The 18,674-nt window shown below is 47.3% G+C and overlaps 1 protein-coding gene and 1 non-coding gene across 4 annotated transcripts in view; both read right to left on the bottom strand.

Moving 5' to 3' along the window:
- The window catches only part of LOC124612264 (irregular chiasm C-roughest protein), a 1,966,673-nt gene that overhangs the window by 144,353 nt on the left and 1,803,646 nt on the right, over positions 1-18,674 (bottom strand). The gene's annotated exons all lie outside the window — the stretch shown is intronic.
- On the bottom strand, positions 1,396-1,469 carry Trnat-ugu. Its single transcript has one exon. It is a non-coding gene; the product is annotated as a tRNA-Thr (tRNA).

Here is an 18,674-nt window from a genome sequence, read left to right as displayed (position 1 = left end):
CACCTTTCGCAGCAATGCAGGCTGCTATTCTCCCATGGAGACGATCGTAGAGATGCTGGATGTAGTCCTGTGGAACGGCTTGCCATGCCATTTCCACCTGGCGCCTCAGTTGGACCAGCGTTCGTGCTGGACGTGCAGACCGCGTGAGACGACGCTTCATCCAGTCCCAAACATGCTCAATGGGGGACAGATCCGGAGATCTTGCTGGCCAGGGTAGTTGACTTACACCTTCTAGAGCACGTTGGGTGGCACGGGATACATGCGGACGTGCATTGTCCTGTTGGAACAGCAAGTTCCCTTGCCGGTCTAGGAATGGTAGAACGATGGGTTCGATGACGGTTTGGATGTACCGTGCACTATTCAGTGTCCCCTCGACGATCACCAGTGGTGTACGGCCAGTGTAGGAGATCGCTCCCCACACCATGATGCCGGGTGTTGGCCCTGTGTGCCTCGGTCGTATGCAGTCCTGATTGTGGCGCTCACCTGCACGGCGCCAAACACGCATACGACCATCATTGGCACCAAGGCAGAAGCGACTCTCATCGCTGATGACGACACGTCTCCATTCGTCCCTCCATTCACGCCTGTCGCGACACCACTGGAGGCGGGCTGCACGATGTTGGGGCGTGAGCGGAAGACGGCCTAACGGTGTGCGGGACCGTAGCCCAGCTTCATGGAGACGGTTGCGAATGGTCCTCGCCGATACCCCAGGAGCAACAGTGTCCCTAATTTGCTGGGAAGTGGCGGTGCGGTCCCCTACGGCACTGCGTAGGATCCTACGGTCTTGGCGTGCATCCGTGCGTCGCTGCGGTCCGGTCCCAGGTCGACGGGCAAGTGCACCTTTCGCCGACCACTGGCGACAACATCGATGTACTGTGGAGACCTCACGCCCCACGTGTTGAGCAATTCGGCGGTACGTCCACCCGGCCTCCCGCATGCCCACTATACGCCCTCGCTCAAAGTCCGTCAACTGCACATACGGTTCACGTCCACGCTGTCGCGGCATGCTACTAGTGTTAAAGACTGCGATGGAACTCCGTATGCCACGGCAAACTGGCTGACACTGACGGCGGCGGTGCACAAATGCTGCGCAGCTAGCGCCATTCGACGGCCTACACCGCGGTTCCTGGTGTGTCCGCTGTGCCGTGCGTGTGATCATAGCTTGTACAGCCCTCTCGCAGTGTCCGGAGCAAGTATGGTGGGTCTGACACACCGGTGTCAATGTGTTCTTTTTTCCATTTCCAGGAGTGTATGTGAAGACAGTAACTGTTCTCGAAAGAACGGATATTGTTGATGACCGTGCAGCTTTTCCCTGGAATAAATAATGACTAACTGAAACCCTCAGCTGTCGACAGGTGTTGTTGATATACCTCGATGTGGACGGCTGAAAAATTGTGCCCCGACCGGGACTCGAACCCGGGATCTCCTGCTTACATGGCAGACGCTCTATCCATCTGAGCCACCGAGGACACAGATGAATAGCGCGACTGCAAGGACTTATCCCTTGCACGCTTCCCGTGAGACTCACATTCCCAACTGTCCACAATTCTACATATGTAATGTATCTTATAGACATTTGCCCATCCACTCATTACTCGCGCAGGCTTTGGCGATTCCCGAAAGAGTTTGGGCAATCTGTGCGCATTCGCACAGACGAAGGTCAATGGCTGGGTAGCAGCAGGAGATCCAGGGTTCGAGTCCCGGTCGGGGCACACATTTTCAGCTGTCCACATCGAGGTATATCAACAACACCTGTCGGCAGCTGAGGGTTTCAGTTAGTCATTATTTATTCCAGGGAAAAGCTGCACGGTCATCAACAGTATCTGTTCTTTCGAGAACAGTCACTGTCTTCGTATATATAGTTAAAGGCTACCCAGCCATTGACCTTCGTCCGTGCGAATGCGCACCGGTTGCCCAAACTCTTACGGGAATCGCCAAAGCGTGCGCGAGTAACGAGTGGATGGGCATATGTCTATAAGGTACATTACATATGTAGAATTGTGGACAGTTGGGAATGTGAGTCTCACGGGAAGCGTGCAAGGGATAAGTCCCTGAAGTCGAGCTATTCATCTGTGTCCTCGGTGGCTCAGATGGATAGAGCGTCTGCCATGTAAGCAGGACGTCCCGGGTTCGAGTCCCTGTCGGGGCACACATTTTCAGCTGTCCACATCGAGGTATATCAACAACACCTGTCGGCGGTTGAGGGTTTCAGTTAGTCATCATTTATGAAAGGTAAATGTCGTATGACTAGAGCCTCCCGTCGTGTAGACCGTTCGCCAGGTGCAAGTCTTCCGATCTGGCGCCACTTCGGCGACTTGCTCTTCGATGGGAATGAAATAATGGTGATTAGGGCAACACAACACCCAGTCCCTCGGTGGAGAAAATGTCCAACCCAGCCGGGAATCGAACCCGGGCCCTTAGGATTGACATTATATCGCGCTGACCACTCTGCTACCAGGGGCGGACAAGTGAAAGGTAACTTGCTACGCTACCAGGAAAAGGGGGGTAGGACGACAAACGGGCCGACTTGGAGCAGGAGAGGCACCACAGGACATTTTAATTTCCACTATCTGTACTTTTACAAGTAAATTCATGAAACTTTGTCAGCATGATCAGGAAGGATTCAGGATTCATATTCATAACAAATAGCTCTGAGCACTATGGGACTCAACTGCTGAGGTCATTAGTCCCCTAGAACTTAGAACTAGTTAAACCTAACTGACCTAAGGACATCACAAACATCCATGCCCGAGGCAGGTTCGAACCTGCGACCGTAGCGGTCTTGCGGTTCCAGACTGCAGCGCCTTTAACCGCACGGCCACTTCGGCCGGCTACACTCATAACAGCGGAAGTTAAAAAACATGACAAAATAATTTTTTTTACGTGTGAAATTTCATCATTTTTTCACTTACTATTGGCTGCATTTGTTGCTATAGGAACAATTTTCTTCATAAGTAAGAAAGACTGTTCCATGAATTTTGCACAGCATACAAACCATACTTACAGGTGTCTGAAACTCTAGAATCTATTTAATTTATGAAGAAAATGAATGAGCTCTTACGTTTTAAGATTTATGTTTAGAAAAAAAAATTGTAGTTAATTACCTCAATTTTTACCATAGTTTTTAACAGATTTGGAAAATTCTAGAGTTTCATACACCTGTAAGTATGGTTTGTATGCTGTGCAAAATTCATCAAAGAATCTCTCTTACTTGTGAAGAAAAATGTACCTATAGCAACAAATACAGCCAATAGTAAGTGAAAAAATGATGAAATTTCACAGGTAAAAAAATTATTTTGTTATGTTTTTGAACTTCCACTGCTATCAGTGTGAATCCTGAATCATTCCTGGTCATGCGGACAAAGTTTTATGAATTGATTTGTAAAAGTATAGACGGTGGAAGTTAAAATCTCCTGTGGTGCCTCTCCTGCTCCAAGTCGGCCCGTTTGGCGTCCTACCCCCCTTAATGTATACTCTACGTCTACCTCGGTATTCTTCAATACAGCGTGCGGTTGTAATCTCCCGGAATATTTTTCTGATTATTAATCGAAACAGTTTTCTTTGCGGCGGACATGGGTAAAAGGTGGTTAACAGATAGAAAACGCTACGTACTAAACCTGACCGTGTTGCCTAAAGCGAATACGTTTACGCCGGCCGAAGTGGCCGTGCGGTTACAGGCGCTGCAGTCTGGAACCGCAAGACCGCAGGTTCGAATCCTGCCTCGGGCATGGATGTTTGTGATGTCCTTAGGTTAGTTAGGTTTAACTAGTTCTAAGTTCTAGGGGACTAATGACCTCAGCAGTTGAGTCCCATAGTGCTCAGAGCCATTTGAACCATTTGAATACGTTTACCTTTTCTTTACGAATACTAAACTTTTCCAGCTTCACAGTGATGAGCCAAAGCCTTATGACCAGTAGCTTAACAGCTTGTTTGTCCGTATCCGGAACGAAGTACATCACTGATTGTGAATACCAGGGACCCGACAGTTTTCTGGTAGGTTTATGACATTATATGTCTAAGCACAGGTCATGTAATTTATGTAAATAACGGGCCGTTGATTTGTGTACCCGGTGACGGCGCCCGATAGCGACCCGGATGTGTCCCATAGGGTTTACATCAGGCGAATTTGGTCGCCGAGACATCAACAGTTAACTCGTCAATCAAATTCGTAAGCATCGCAGTTCACCTAATAGTGCTCTAGGATTGATCGAATGTAGGTTCAGTGAACGACCTCACCCGTTGCTGGATGGGATTCCCGTAAGATTCTGCCGATCAGTGACTTCTAGTATTCGCTTTCTACACAGCTACATTTGTGACATCTCTTCGTATTACGCCATTCCAGACAGATATGTTTAACAATTAAAGGTAGTAACGGAATGAGATTAGTAAAGCTAGTACTGCTGTGTTTAAACACCACAGTGCTTTGCTATGTGTAAACCAGTTCGATGTGGTTCATGCTTGAATTCCTCCTGCCTTCGATCAATCTTACCTAGGCAGTTACATGGAGACCTGCAGACGCCAAGCAACAGTGCAACTTGGTTCAAATGGTTCAAATGGCTCTGAGCACTATGGGACTCAACTGCTGAGGTCATTAGTCCCCTAGAACTTAGAACTAGTTAAACCTAACTAACCTAAGGACATCACAAACATCCATGCCCGAGGCAGGATTCGAACCTGCGACCGTAGCGGTCTTGCGGTTCTAGACTGCAGCGCCTTTAACCGCACGGCCACTTCGGCCGGCAGTGCAACTTGGTATTTTTCATTTTAACGTAGCTTTTTCATAGGTCAAGGGAGCAACAAATGAGAGAAAAATTCCTAGGACGAACTGGCGATCCAACTTTGGAACTTGAGATTTGTAATTTAGCACTTAAGCACTTTTTTTTTTAAACAAAATTGTTCCCACAGGGATTCTCACGTTGTGAGAAAAGTTTATTCACATTATTGTCAGGCTTATCCACTGAGCAACCATTTCTTGTTCCTTAAACCCCTTACAACCTCCGGCCACGGTGGTCTAGCGGTTCTAGGCGCGCAGTCCGGAACCGCGCGACTGCTCTGGTCGCAGGTTCGAATCCTGCCTCGGGCATGGATGTGTGTGATGTCCTTAGGTTAGTTAGGTTTAAATAGTTCTAAGTTCTAGGGGACTGATGACCACAGTCGTTAAGTCCCATAGTGCTCAGAGCCATTTTGAACCTTACAACCTCGTCTTACTCTCTCTCCTCTGTCAGCGAGAAAAAAAATGGTTCAAATGCTTCTAAGCACTATGGGACTTAACATCTGTGGTCATCAGTCCCCTAGACTTAGAACCGCTTAAACCCAACTAACCTAAGGACATCACACACATCCATGCCCGAGGCAGGATTCGAACCGGCGACCGTAGCGGTCACGCGGTTCCTGACTGAAGCGCCTAGAACCGGTCGGCCTCGGCGAGAAAAATTAGTTTACAAGTCTTCGGTCTTCTTAATGCGATCTTCCTGGATAAATGTTACAAAAGCGAAATAAAGTCGCAAAGAAAGCTTCCTCGGATAGCTAGATTCTGGCATACATGCATTTGAGCCTCTTCTAGCTCAGGAGAAATGAAGTTGTGGATTGGGCCTGCGAATGGAAACAGAGTGCTGCAACTTCTTTGGAGCTGGAAGGCATGTTGAAAATGGAAGTCCTTCAGTCCGTAAACAGTAAAGAGTTCGAAGAAGTCTTGTTCGAGGCTTTTCCGACAGACTAACTGTAGAAATGGTTCTTGGACGAGACGTTTCCAACAATATTTAATCGGTGCAGCTAACCAGAACACACTACTGAGCTGTAACTGACGCCTTTGGGCTTGCGCTGAAGACGTCGGTTCACTTCCGACAGTTAGCGAAAGCAGTAATTTCCATTACCAAACAGGAAATCTTCGCTGGTGGTCAAAGATTTCGGCGCCTTCATGCATGCGTGTTTTCCACTTAGACAGGCACGAATAGAAGACTTCAGTCATCACTGAGCAATGTTTAGGTCGCACATGAAGATGTTTGTCAGCTGGGCTGATGAAACATTGTGGGGTTTCACACCGACGTTCGAAGATGTGGGACGGTGGCGCCGTCTGTTACGAGAGCCTGAAAAATATTTTTGCGGCCAGCTAGGAAGCCATGGAGAACACAATGACCATAATTTCCAGTCTGCAAGTCCCCATTCTTCTTGTACTCACTGAAAGAAATGTTTATTCTCTTTGTTTATTCAGCGGGATCAGGAACTATGATTGTAAATAAAAGATTTGAGTTCTTACTGATTTATATTAAGTAAAAGTTTCACACGCACAAACATAGTTATATTCCTGGTGATGATAATAATAATGCTGATGCCTCTATCATAAACAGCACTATGAACAGTTGAGAGGCGACCACTACGGTAAGTTCCTATTAAATGCTCTTTCACTTTGACTTCTAATAATCAAAGTTAACTGCTCGCCACCAAAGTGGAAAATAATATCACCACTTGCCACAAGGTTTTCACATTACGGGTGGCACACAGACAACTACTTCCGCGAAATCTAAGCGATCCAGGGCGGTGTATAGTCCTGGCGAGTTCACGTCCTAATTGTACCGAGGAGATGTGTTTAGTTGCAGCTTGTCTGTGACGTCATCCGAGGTAGCGCGTGAGCCGTCGTTCGATGACGCGGACCGTATGATAGCTGGGTGCGAAGAGAAGTGCCACTGCCTCTCAGGCCGTATTTATATATGGGCGCAGCGGACGCTCGAAGGGAACATCTGCCGTCGTCTGCAGTATGCCCAGGTAGCATCATCTAAGTGGCCGCTTTCTCAAGTGGTTCAAATGGCTCTAAGCACCATGGGCACTTAACGTCTGAGGTCACCAGTCGCCCCGACTTAGAACTATGTAAACCTAACTAACCTAAGGATATCACACACATCCATGCCCGAGGCAGGATTCAAACCTGCGACCGTAGCAGCAGCGCGGTTCCGGACTGAAGCGCCGCTTTCTCGGACACATACTACACTCCTGGAAATTGAAATAAGAACACCGTGAATTCATTGTCCCAGGAAGGGGAAACTTTATTGACACATTCCTGGGGTCAGATACATCACATGATCACACTGACAGAACCACAGGCACATAGACACAGGCAACAGAGCATGCACAATGTCGGCACTAGTACAGTGTATATCCACATTTCGCAGCAATGCAGGCTGCTATTGTCCCATGGAGACGATCGTAGAGATGCTGGATGTAGTCCTGTGGAACGGCTTGCCATGCCATTTCCACCTGGCGCCTCAGTTGGACCAGCGTTCGTGCTGGACGTGCAGACCGCGTGAGACGACGCTTCATCCAGTCCCAAACATGCTCAATGGGGGACAGATCCGGAGATCTTGCTGGCCAGGGTAGTTGACTTACACCTTCTAGAGCACGTTGGGTGGCACGGGATACATGCGGACGTGCATTGTCCTGTTGGAACAGCAAGTTCCCTTGCCGGTCTAGGAATGGTAGAACGATGGGTTCGATGACGGTTTGGATGTACCGTGCACTATTCAGTGTCCCCTCGACGATCACCAGTGGTGTACGGCCAGTGTAGGAGATCGCTCCCCACACCATGATGCCGGGTGTTGGCTCTGTGTGCCTCGGTCGTATGCAGTCCTGATTGTGGCGCTCACCTGCACGGCGCCAAACACGCATACGACCATCATTGGCACCAAGGCAGAAGCGACTCTCATCGCTGAAGACGACACGTCTCCATTCGTCCCTCCATTCACGCCTGTCGCGACACCACTGGAGGCGGGCTGCACGATGTTGGGGCGTGAGCGGAAGACGGCCTAACGGTGTGCGGGACCGTAGCCCAGCTTCATGGAGACGGTTGCGAATGGTCCTCGCCGATACCCCAGGAGCAACAGTGTCCCTAATTTGCTGGGAAGTGGCGGTGCGGTCCCCTACGGCACTGCGTAGGATCCTACGGTCTTGGCGTGCATCCGTGCGTCGCTGCGGTCCGGTCACAGGTCGACGGGCACGTGCACCTTCCGCCGACCACTGGCGACAACATCGATGTACTGTGGAGATCTACGCCCCACGTGTTGAGCAATTCGGCGGTACGTCCACCCGGCCTCCCGCATGCCCACTATACGCCCTCGCTCAAAGTCCGTCAACTGCACATACGGTTCACGTCCACGCTGTCGCGGCATGCTGCCAGTGTTAAAGACTGCGATGGAGCTCCGTATGCCACGGCAAACTGGCTGACACTGACGGCGGCGGTGCACAAATGCTGCGCAGCTAGCGCCATTCGACGGCCAACACCGCGGTTCCTGGTGTGTCCGCTGTGCCGTGCGTGTGATCATTGCTTGTACAGCCCTCTCGCAGTGTCCGAAGCAAGTATGGTGGGTCTGACACACCGGTGTCAATGTGTTCTTTTTTCCATTTCCAGGAGTGTATATGGGCGCAGCGGACGCTCGAAGGGAACATCTGCGTCGTCTGCAGTATGGCCAGGTAGCATCATCTAAGTGGCCGCTTTCTCGAGTGGTTCAAATTGCTCTAAGCACCATGGGCACTTAACGTCTGAGGTCACCAGTCCCCCCGACTTAGAACTATGTAAACCTAACTAACCTAAGGACATCACACACGTCCATGCCCGAGGCAGGATTCAAACCTGCGACCGTAGCAACAGCGCAGTTCCGGACTGAAGCGCCGCTTTCTCGGACACATACTATTTCATAACATTGTTGTGTATCAAATTAGCATCTTCGTAATTTTTGTATGAATGGAGTTAAGTTGGCTTTAATCACAGAAAAAGTTTTAGCTCGCCTGTATTTAAACTTTGCCATTTTGATTTTTTTAAAACGTAATTGACAGTAGAACATGATCTCTGAATTACATCTTTAAGAGACCTTGTGTTGATTGGTATTTGCATCAAAGCGTTGAAACTTGTTATAGCTCTATTATTTCATGGGTTTCGTTAGACGCTGCAATCAAAACTTTCTATCATTAATATAAATGATAATCTCTTACAAATAATTTTTTTGGTTCCAAATTTAGTTTTCAGTAAATTACTCAAAAACTATTAGAGGTAGCTTAATGGAGTCACATAATTAATTTTTTTCTTATCAAACTGAAGCTTCATACCAATCTTCATATTTCTGAGTGTAATATTTAGTGTCTTCAATTTTTCGTAAAAACGCTGTTTTTGCCCAAATTATTGCTCCAAACAAGTTGGGACTTGTAACAGTTGATTTTGACATACATTTGCACATTCTGAACTACTTTCGGCTTTCCAGCTTAATTATTTAGCGCCACTTATTTTTTTCTTTAAACGATGTATTTAGGGAAACGTATTCATTTGATAACTCTGAAATTTAACAATTTAACCATTAATATGCTGAAGCTTATGTTGAAAAAGTTTGGAAAAGCTACTTTAATTTTTAATTTCAGTCTTAGATTATAGTGCAATACTTGTATGCTACCCACAGGCGCGTTCTGATGCGTGACTTCGGTAAGTCTCGGAACACTCGCTCGCCTCTGTATCTCTCAAATGATACAGCACTTGTTTCGCCCCAAGATGCTGTAGTTTGTATTCTCATGATACGGTGGTACGATGATTGTTAGTGAGGCTCTTAGGTCGACGACAATACAATCGTGAGGAATCTTTAAAACTGGCAAGATATTTTTTGCCCACACTGTACTGTATTATTGATTTTGTGCAGATGAATAGTCTGTAAATGTCACATTTGTTCGTATCGTACTTTGGCAGAAGCCGGGTGTGCTGTGAACACGACTTCTTTGTTATCCAGTGCTCTGCTGGTATGCAGATTAAACCGTTGCTGAATACATCATCACGGATCACATAAAATGATAGACTACCCGCATGAAGCTATCAGGGTACTTGGAAAATCAGCTGCCATGCACATCAAAAAACGTTACTTGGTATGTTTCTGAACTTGTCAGTGGTCTCGCCTATAGCTTGTGGTTGGAGAACTCGGGAATTTCAGTTGCATAATTTACTTTAATGATTGCCGAGTGATAGAAAAATGGTTCGAGTGGCTCTGAGCACTATGGGACTTAACATCTGAGGTCATCAGTCCCCTATAACTTAAAACTACTTAAACCTAACTAACCTAAGGACATCACCCACATCCATGCCCGAGGCAGGATTCTAACCTGCGACCGTAGCGGTCACGCGGTTCCAGACTGAAGCCCCTAGAACCGCTCGGCCACACCGGCTGGCCCGAGTGATAGAGTTTGATCTGGTAAAACAATATTTATTCAAACAGTGTGTAAAAATTACTGATGACACATAAACGTTGAGGCCGTAAAACAATTTGAGAATGAATGTATATAATTAAAATAGAATAATGATAAGACAATCAATGGTTATTAGGGTCGCTATCTGCACTATGCTGGACAGTTACAATTGAGATGGTGCCCAAACACATAAAGGACACAAATTATGCTTTCAGCTTGATTGTGAAACTTTAAATTACACAAAAAGGAATGAATTCGAACAGAGCATACAGTAGACCTATGAATAAAGGAAGAATCAGAAAAGAAACATCACTAGGAGACAGTGATCCAACGACTTACTTCGATAGCGAAACAAACATGAGTAGTTACGAGAAAAATTCCCTTTTAAGCAAGAATTAGATTGCAGAAAAACTAGCATTCCGGTTCGCGAAGCGCGTAGATCAAGTTAGGAAGATTAGAAAACAGAAACCATGAATGAACTCCTGTTCCCTCAATATACAGCAGTTCCTGACGTCGGGAGCGTACATTGCAAATGCAGTCTTACCATGACTGCCTTTGAGGTGGGCCGGCCGAAGTGGCCGTGCGGTTCTAGGCGCTGCAGTCTGGAACTGCGAGACCGCTGCGGTCGCAGGTTCGAATCCTGCCTCGGGCATGGATGTGTGTGCTGTCCTTAGGTTAGTTAGGTTTAAGTAGTTCTAAGTTCTAGGGGACTAATGACCTGAGAAGTTGAGTCCCATAGTGCTCAGAGCCATTTGAACCTTTGAGGTGGTTGCCGACAAATCAGGGTGGGCCAAAGTGCGTCCGCTGTTAACTGCTGCTGCGCTGAGCCGATGTGATGAGATTGCGAAACGCGGGTCTCATCATCCTCCTGATTACTCGTCGCGGATGCGTCTCAGTTCAAAGTAAAACTCTGAAGACATGGCAGAAGACCGAAGCCAAGAAAATCAGTACGAGCGCAGAGTCCAGAGTGGCCTCACCAAGTAGGCATGAGAATCCGAATACGATTCCGAATGTCTCTCTCAAGGTAGGCTTCCTTCAGACTTCGTTAAGGCACCTCGCAAGGTGTTTTCTAGCCAACCCCAGAAAGGACCTAAGTGCTCTTCTAATGAGGGATCTGGAAGTCCGTTCCCTAGCTCTCACCATAAAGATAATTATGTATCCGCCAATGAGATACGTGTATAAAGAAATGGAAAACGTTCCCACATACAGATTTGTTTGTCCCAAATTCTGGAAACTTCGCTGGGCTTCGCACAGCGTTCGCAAGGGAAGGGCAAAGTTCGGAAATCTGCAGACGCACGAGTGGCTATTTATTCTGATTGTGAAATCATGTCTGCAGACCACATACAGCAGGATAACGACAAGCAGACAGATGAGGACTCCACCCAAAGGTTACTAACAAGCGGAGTTCTCACACCTTCCATCAATGGTTTTCTGTTCTGCGTCAGAAGACTCCACTCAGTGTCTGCGAAGGCTGAGCCAGAAGGATAATCCCGAAAGCCTCGCCTGACAGTCCGTGCGGTTTACTAGCGTAGGACCTGCCTTCCAAGTGACCGGCAGCTCTCCCAAAGCGGTGAAACTTCCTCCTGTTTTCATCTGAGCGAAAAGGAGTTCCCCTGGTGAAGACCAGATGCATTCAACGGGAAGAAACTACTACAGTAATTAAAGGTGAGGTACAGAGAGGTGGCCAATTCATGTTGTTAAAAGCTACCCCTAACCACTCGTGTAATCAGCACGCAATACCGGAGAAAAGTTGAAAAGTAAAAACTGTATCGGAAACTAAATGAGACAAGGGAGTCCTGTATACAAGTTCAGTAATGGTTCAAATGGCTCTGAGCACTATGGGACTTAACATGTACCGAGCGCGGTGGCGCAGTGGTTAGCACACTGGACTCGCATTCGGGAGGACGACGGTTCAATCCAGTCTCCAGCCATCCTCATTTAGGTTTTCCGTGATTTCCCTAAATCGTTTCAGGCAAATGCCGGGATGGTTCCTTTGAAAGGGCACGGCCGATTTCCTTCCCAATCCTTCCCTAACCCGAGCTTGCGCTCCGTCTCTAATGAACTCGTTGTCGACGGGACGTTAAACACTAACCACCACCACCACTTAACATGTGAGGTCATCAGTCCCCTAGAACTTAGAACTACTTAAACCTAACTAACCTAAGGACATGACACATCCATGCCCGAGGCATGATTCGAACCTGCGATCGTAGCGGTCGCGCGGTTCCAGACTGAAGCGCCTAGAACCGCTCGGCCACACCGGCCGGCTTTCAGTAGGCACTTAGGATAAAATGTGAGGAGAAACGCTTGAAATAGGCCACCACCTCACAACTTAGTGAAGGAAGAACAATGACCAGTCCCAATGTAATACCTCTGTCAGTTGGATGTGAGATGCTGTTCTCCTGACGGAGGCCAGTTTCTCCTTGACCCATTTCAAGATTGCGGTTCCTACACGCGTCACCGAGACAGACTTCTTGTGTGTGGCTGAAAATTTCTCCTCGGCAGAGGAGCCGCTTTGAGGAGGCCGCCGTGCGTTCGGGGTGAGGTGGCCGCACAGGCCTCACTTTAACGCAATGCTGTCACAAAGTGCTAACGCAGGCAGCCGCAGTTTCGCTACTTAGGGCGGCTGCAATTTAATCTGCGCGGTGCTCCCTCAGCTTCCGCCTATCTGCTGTTTACGAAATAATTGAGCACTTCCTGGAAGTGGCCTCGCTCTTATCGCTGACGGCAGAGACGGGCGTGCGGAGAAGGTTCCGCCCGAGAAACTCTTACCTGCAAGTCTCGGCGACCGCTCCTTCACTCCGCTGCCGCATACCTTAGTGTTAGGTCGGGCTAGCTGGGTGGAAAGGCGTCCTAGCAATGGTTCGGAATTATGGCGATCCGTGCGACTTTTCATAAGTTCCATGTTTCAGTTGTAATTACGTAATAAAAGACAAGGGACTTTTGTACGATTTGTCATATTGTTAAAAGCGTCTGACAATATAAAATCATGCAGTTATGTTTGAAAATCTTACATCTTTGCCATCGAATGACGAAGAGGCGTCGATAGTGAAAATTATGGACACAGTAGGATTAGTGCCTTCGCCACAAGCAGAGGTAGATTGCGCGCAAGATAACTTGGCCCGTTCCTGCGCAAACTTTGAGGGAGGGGAGGAGAGAACGGTAGTGGTGGGGGCTCTGTTGTGGACGGCTACCGCATGGTAGAGGAGCTGTAGTGCAACAGCAGAAGTCTACACGCAAACGCATATCTCACTAACTCATCAGTAGCAGTTAGATAGTCTGCAAACGATCATATTAACAGATTACGTGTCAGGCAACTTGTGGTATTTGGCTAGCATTGCTGACTCTCCATTACAGGGCCCTAGGTTCGATTCCCAGCCGGGTTCAGGATTTTCTCCACTCATAACAGAGGGTGTGAGTTTTTCTGATGATGATGATGATGATGATCATCATCATCATCATCATCGACCCACAAGTCTCTAGAGTGGTGTCAAATACAAAGAATTGCACCAGACAGCTGAACTCCACAGAAGGGGACTCCTGAGCAAATATGCCATATGTACATTTTACTTCAACAAGTTATGTCACTAAAAGTCATAATTCGGGAAATACTGCCGTTTAAAGTCAACCTTTTTCATATTATAAACGAAGGAAGCAAGATTGGGTTTAATGTCCCATCGACATCGAAGTATTAGAGACACAACACAAGTTCGGATTGTGTCCAGGATGGAGAGGGAAATCGGCCGAGCCCTTTCAAAGGAACCATGCCGACATTTGCCTGGAGCGGTTAAGCGAAATCATCGGAAATCTAAATCTGGATGTCCGGATGAAGGTTTGAATCGTCATCCTCCTGAATGCAAGTCCAGTAGGCCAACAATTGCGCCACCCCACTCGGTTTTTCTCATTATGTAAATTGAAGGCAGACAATGGGGGAAAGGAAAGGGAAGGAACTAATGATATCAGCTACATTGGGACTTTATGCAGAATCAACAGCGACAAGTGAAAAAGTGGGCTAATCCGGGATTCAAACGCCGGAACTCCTGCTTGCTGGCCGGCCGATGTGGCCAAGCGGTTCTAGGCGCTTTAGTCTGGTCATTAAAATTGCTACATCACAAGATGACGTGCTACAGACGCGAAATTTAACCGACGGGAAGAAGATGCTGTGATATGCAAATGATTAACTTTTCAGAGCATTCACACAAGGTTGGCGCCGGTGGTGATACCTCCAACGTGCTGACATGAGGAAAGTTTCCAACCGATTTCTCATAAACAAACAGCAGTTGACCGCCTATCGCGATTGCGGTTTATCGTATCGCGACATTGCTGCTCGGGTTGGTCGAGATTCAATGACTGTTAGCAGAATATGGAATCAGTGGGTTCAGGAGGGTAATACGGAACGCCGTGTTGGATCCCAACGGCCTCGTATCACTAGCAGTCGAGGTGACAGGCATCTTATCCGCTTGGCTGTAACGGATCGCGCAGCCACGTCCCGGTCCCTGACTCAACAGATGGAGACGTTAGCAAGACAACAACCATCTGCACGAACAGTTCGACGACGTTTGCAGCAGCTTGGACTATCAGCTCGGAGACCATGGCTGCGGTTACCCTCGACGCTGCATCGCAGAGAGAAGCGCCTGCAATGGTGTACTCAACGACGAACCTGGGTGCACGAATGGCAAAACGTAATTTTTTCGGATGAATCCAGGTTCTGTTTACAGCATCATGATGATCGCGTCCGTGTTTGGCGACATCGCAGTGAACGCACATTGGAAGCGTGTATTCGTCATCGCCATACTGGCGTATCACCCTGCGTGATGGCATGGGGTGCCATTGGTTACACGTCTCAGTCACCTCTTGTTCGCATTGACGGCACTTTGAACAGCGGACGTTACATTGCAGATGTGCTACGACCCGTGGCTCTACCCTTCGTCCGATCCCTGCGAAACCCTACATTTCAGCAGGACAATGCACGACCGCATGTTGTAGGTCCTGTACGGGCGTTTCTGGATACAGAAAATGTTTGACTGCTGCCCTGGCCAGCACATTCTCCAGATCTCTCACCGACTGAAAACGTCTGGTCAATGGTGGCCGAGCAACTGGCTCGTCACAATACGCCAGTCGCTACTCTTAATGAACTGTGGTGTCGCGTTGAAGCTGCGTGGGCAGCTGTACCTGTACACGCCATCTAAGCTCTGTTTGACTCAATGCCCAGGCGTATCAAGTCCGTTATTACGCCCAGAGGTGGTTGTTCTGGGTACTGATTTCTCAGGATCTATGTACCCAAACTGCGTGAAAATGTAATTACATGTCAGTTCTAGTATAATAAATTTGTCCAATGAATACCCGTTTACCATCTGCATTTCTTCTTGGTGTGGTAATTTTAATGGCCAGTAGTGTAGTTCTAAGTCTAGGGGACTGATGACTTTTGAACCATTTTGAACCCTGGCGACGAAACTTCCTGGTTCTAAACCGAAACGAGAATCTGTGGGACAACATCGATTGGACTGTTCGCGCCACGGAATCTCAACTGGGAAACCTTGCACATCTGGCCACGGCACGAGAATCGGTGTGGCTCTACATCCAGTGGGCACCTTCCAGAACCTGACTGACATTTTTCCTGCACGTCTCGCAGCTGTCCGCAGGCTTCTGGCAGATGGTCACGTTAATGTGACTGGACAGTGTACAATAAGTGCGAGATGGAATCGCAACCAACAGAAAAGTGCTCGTGTTTAAAACGGACGAAGGCAGAGATACAGTCTTTCCTCTCTACTCTTCAACCTTTATATCTAAGAAGTAATGAAAAAAATTAAAAATATGTTCAGAAGAGGGATTAAAGTTCAGGGTGAAAGGATATAATTGGTAAAATTGGCACATGTCAGTGCTGTACTCTGTGAAAACGACGAGGAATCAAAGTACCCATTAAATCGTATGCACAGATTAATGAGCAGATAATATGGATCTAGAAAGAACCTAAGAAAGACGAAAGTATTATGGAGTAAGAGCAATGAGATCAGTGACAAAATTTTTCCTAAGCTTCTGGAGCTATACTGGAACATACAGACAAATGAGTTTGTGCGGAAATTGACTACAAAAAATTGCTAGTAAAAAGGTTTTACCAAATTCGCCATTAACTGTATATAGAAGGCAGCAAAAACCTGGAACGGAAAAATAATTATAAGATAGTCGCAGAACTGACCCTTGTTAATGAACAGGAGAATTGCCCATCACAGAGACCGCTGCAAATCGTGCTTTCGGCGTACCAATTGGTTGCGGTAAAATGTTAACGCATGAGCATCTACGGTGTACTTTGCCCGAGTATTTCGGTGTGTCATTACTGATGAATGAGTGAGAATGTACGGCGGCAGATTTTAGCACCTTACATGAGATTGATTCAGAAAGTAAATGACAAATACCACGCGGGCAGGTATAGCCGTTAGGCAGAAAAATACTAATAACAAAACCAAGGTTCATACTGATACGTAAGATTTTGAGAACTTTGCATGTTATCATTGGGAAGGTGGTTTGGACGGACACAGGAAAGAGCTGTTTTGAGCTGTAGAACAAGCGAGGTGGCCGTAACTTCATACGGCGGCTTCTTTGTTGGCAGAGTGTCTACCAGTGGCCACAGGGGGTTCAAATGGCTCTGAGCACTATGGGACTTAACATCTGAGGTCATCAGTCCCCTAGAACTTAGAACTACTTAAACCTAACTAACCTAAGGACATCACACACATCCATGCCCGAGGCAGGATTTGAAGCTGCGACCGTAGCGCTCACGCGGTTCCTGACTGAAGCGCCTAGAACTGCACGGCCACACCGGCCGGCGTTGCAAGAGGAGCGACGTGTTTAAAGACCAGCTGAATCAACACAAGATGGTGTTCACGATAAACCCTGTGTTAATTTTCGAGCGTTATGTGAACTACAATTAGTGGAAAACTTGTTGGGAATTCTGTGAGCAACAGTTTAATTATGGCATTGTTTTGGTAATACCTCCAGTGAAGTCTGGAATGCAAAAGCCAATGGCGAAGTAGCACACAACGGGCTCTGTAGCGAATAAAAACCGCAACTACCCGAAAACGATTAGGTCGCAGCGTCAGTCTTATTGTAAATAATTTTAAACTTGCATGTCATTACGTATCACAGTAAAGGCAACAGACTAATGCAACACCTCATACAGCGAAAATGTCACGCACAAATGCCTTAATACACGAGAAATTCACTTGAAAATGAGAATCATTTCCCGAAACGCGTCGAGCAAAAAATAAATAAAAGAAAATTGTGACTGGTAGCAGAAACACTAACCATTTACTTTCACATTCGCAGGTTTCTCCAACCACTTATAATGTACGACATAGAATTATTAGTATAAAATGAACTCTAGAAATATTGCGATGTGGTACCGCGTCCCAACCGACTGGTGTTTATCACACTCATTCGACATTATCCTTTATCTCGGAAGGGAGGCAGCCCTACTGTTTTGATGAGGCCACTGAGTCGTCTAGGAGAGGCTCCAAAGAAATGGCGCTGCAAAAGAGAAGGGCACTGCGAATTACGCAATTAAGGAATTCTTGCTCCTGAGGAGGTCCTTCCATTCGCTCCGCGGAAGCGCCGACAGAGGGAGATTCAGGGCTCCGAAACTGCAAAAGGGAGAGGTGGCCGAGCCACGGCTGAAAGGCCTGAATGCAGTTAACGACGTACAGCGCTGAAAGGAGTTACTCCTGCGAAGAACGCAGTTATGAAACGTTACGAACGCCGAGGGGCCCATGCGCCCCTTCTGCTTGTCGGAAAGAGTGGAGACTAGGCCCGACTGAATGGAGCGGAATTCGCAATAAAAACTGAGCGGCAAAAATCTGATAGCACTTCCAGTGGAGCCAACTGCAGTCTTGCGTGTAGGTCCATCGACGGCCACGAACGTCTGAAAGCTATCAAGGCATTGAAGCTGATTACACCGTGCCTGTATTGTAAACGAAATATTCAAGCCCACTTAAAGCAAGATTTCCTTACACACAGCTTGAAAGACCGCATAAAAGAGAATATGGGATGCAACACATACGACTTTGATTAGTCGCTCTGACCATGTTTTCCCACACAACAGATCTCCGGCTGTCTTGTCTGCTGTTATAAAGCCTTGCGTTCTCTCTTGTCTTGGTGAGATCGTCTTACCGCATTTGCGATGTCCAACCAGTATGTCCTGCTTGGCGAATAACATCCGAGCATTGCTCCGTAAATACAATGACCGAAAGAAAACAGCAACAAGAAGGAGGAGATATGCGACATAAACAGAAGTTGGTAGGCATGTTTCTACATCTGAAAGTTTTCTTGAATAACATTAACTTAACACATCCACTAACAAAGGTAACTTGAGCTGACGACTGTTAAACGAGTATTTAAAGAAAACGTGATCTGCATCCCCATAATGGCGCTGTCAGCGTCACTCTTATTTGACTAGCGCGATTTGAATACAC

This window comes from Schistocerca americana, chromosome 4 (genome assembly GCF_021461395.2).
Source record: "Schistocerca americana isolate TAMUIC-IGC-003095 chromosome 4, iqSchAmer2.1, whole genome shotgun sequence".
NCBI lineage: Eukaryota > Metazoa > Arthropoda > Insecta > Orthoptera > Acrididae > Schistocerca > Schistocerca americana.
Note: the sequence above shows the minus strand (reverse complement) of the source record. Positions and strands in the feature narration are given on the sequence as shown.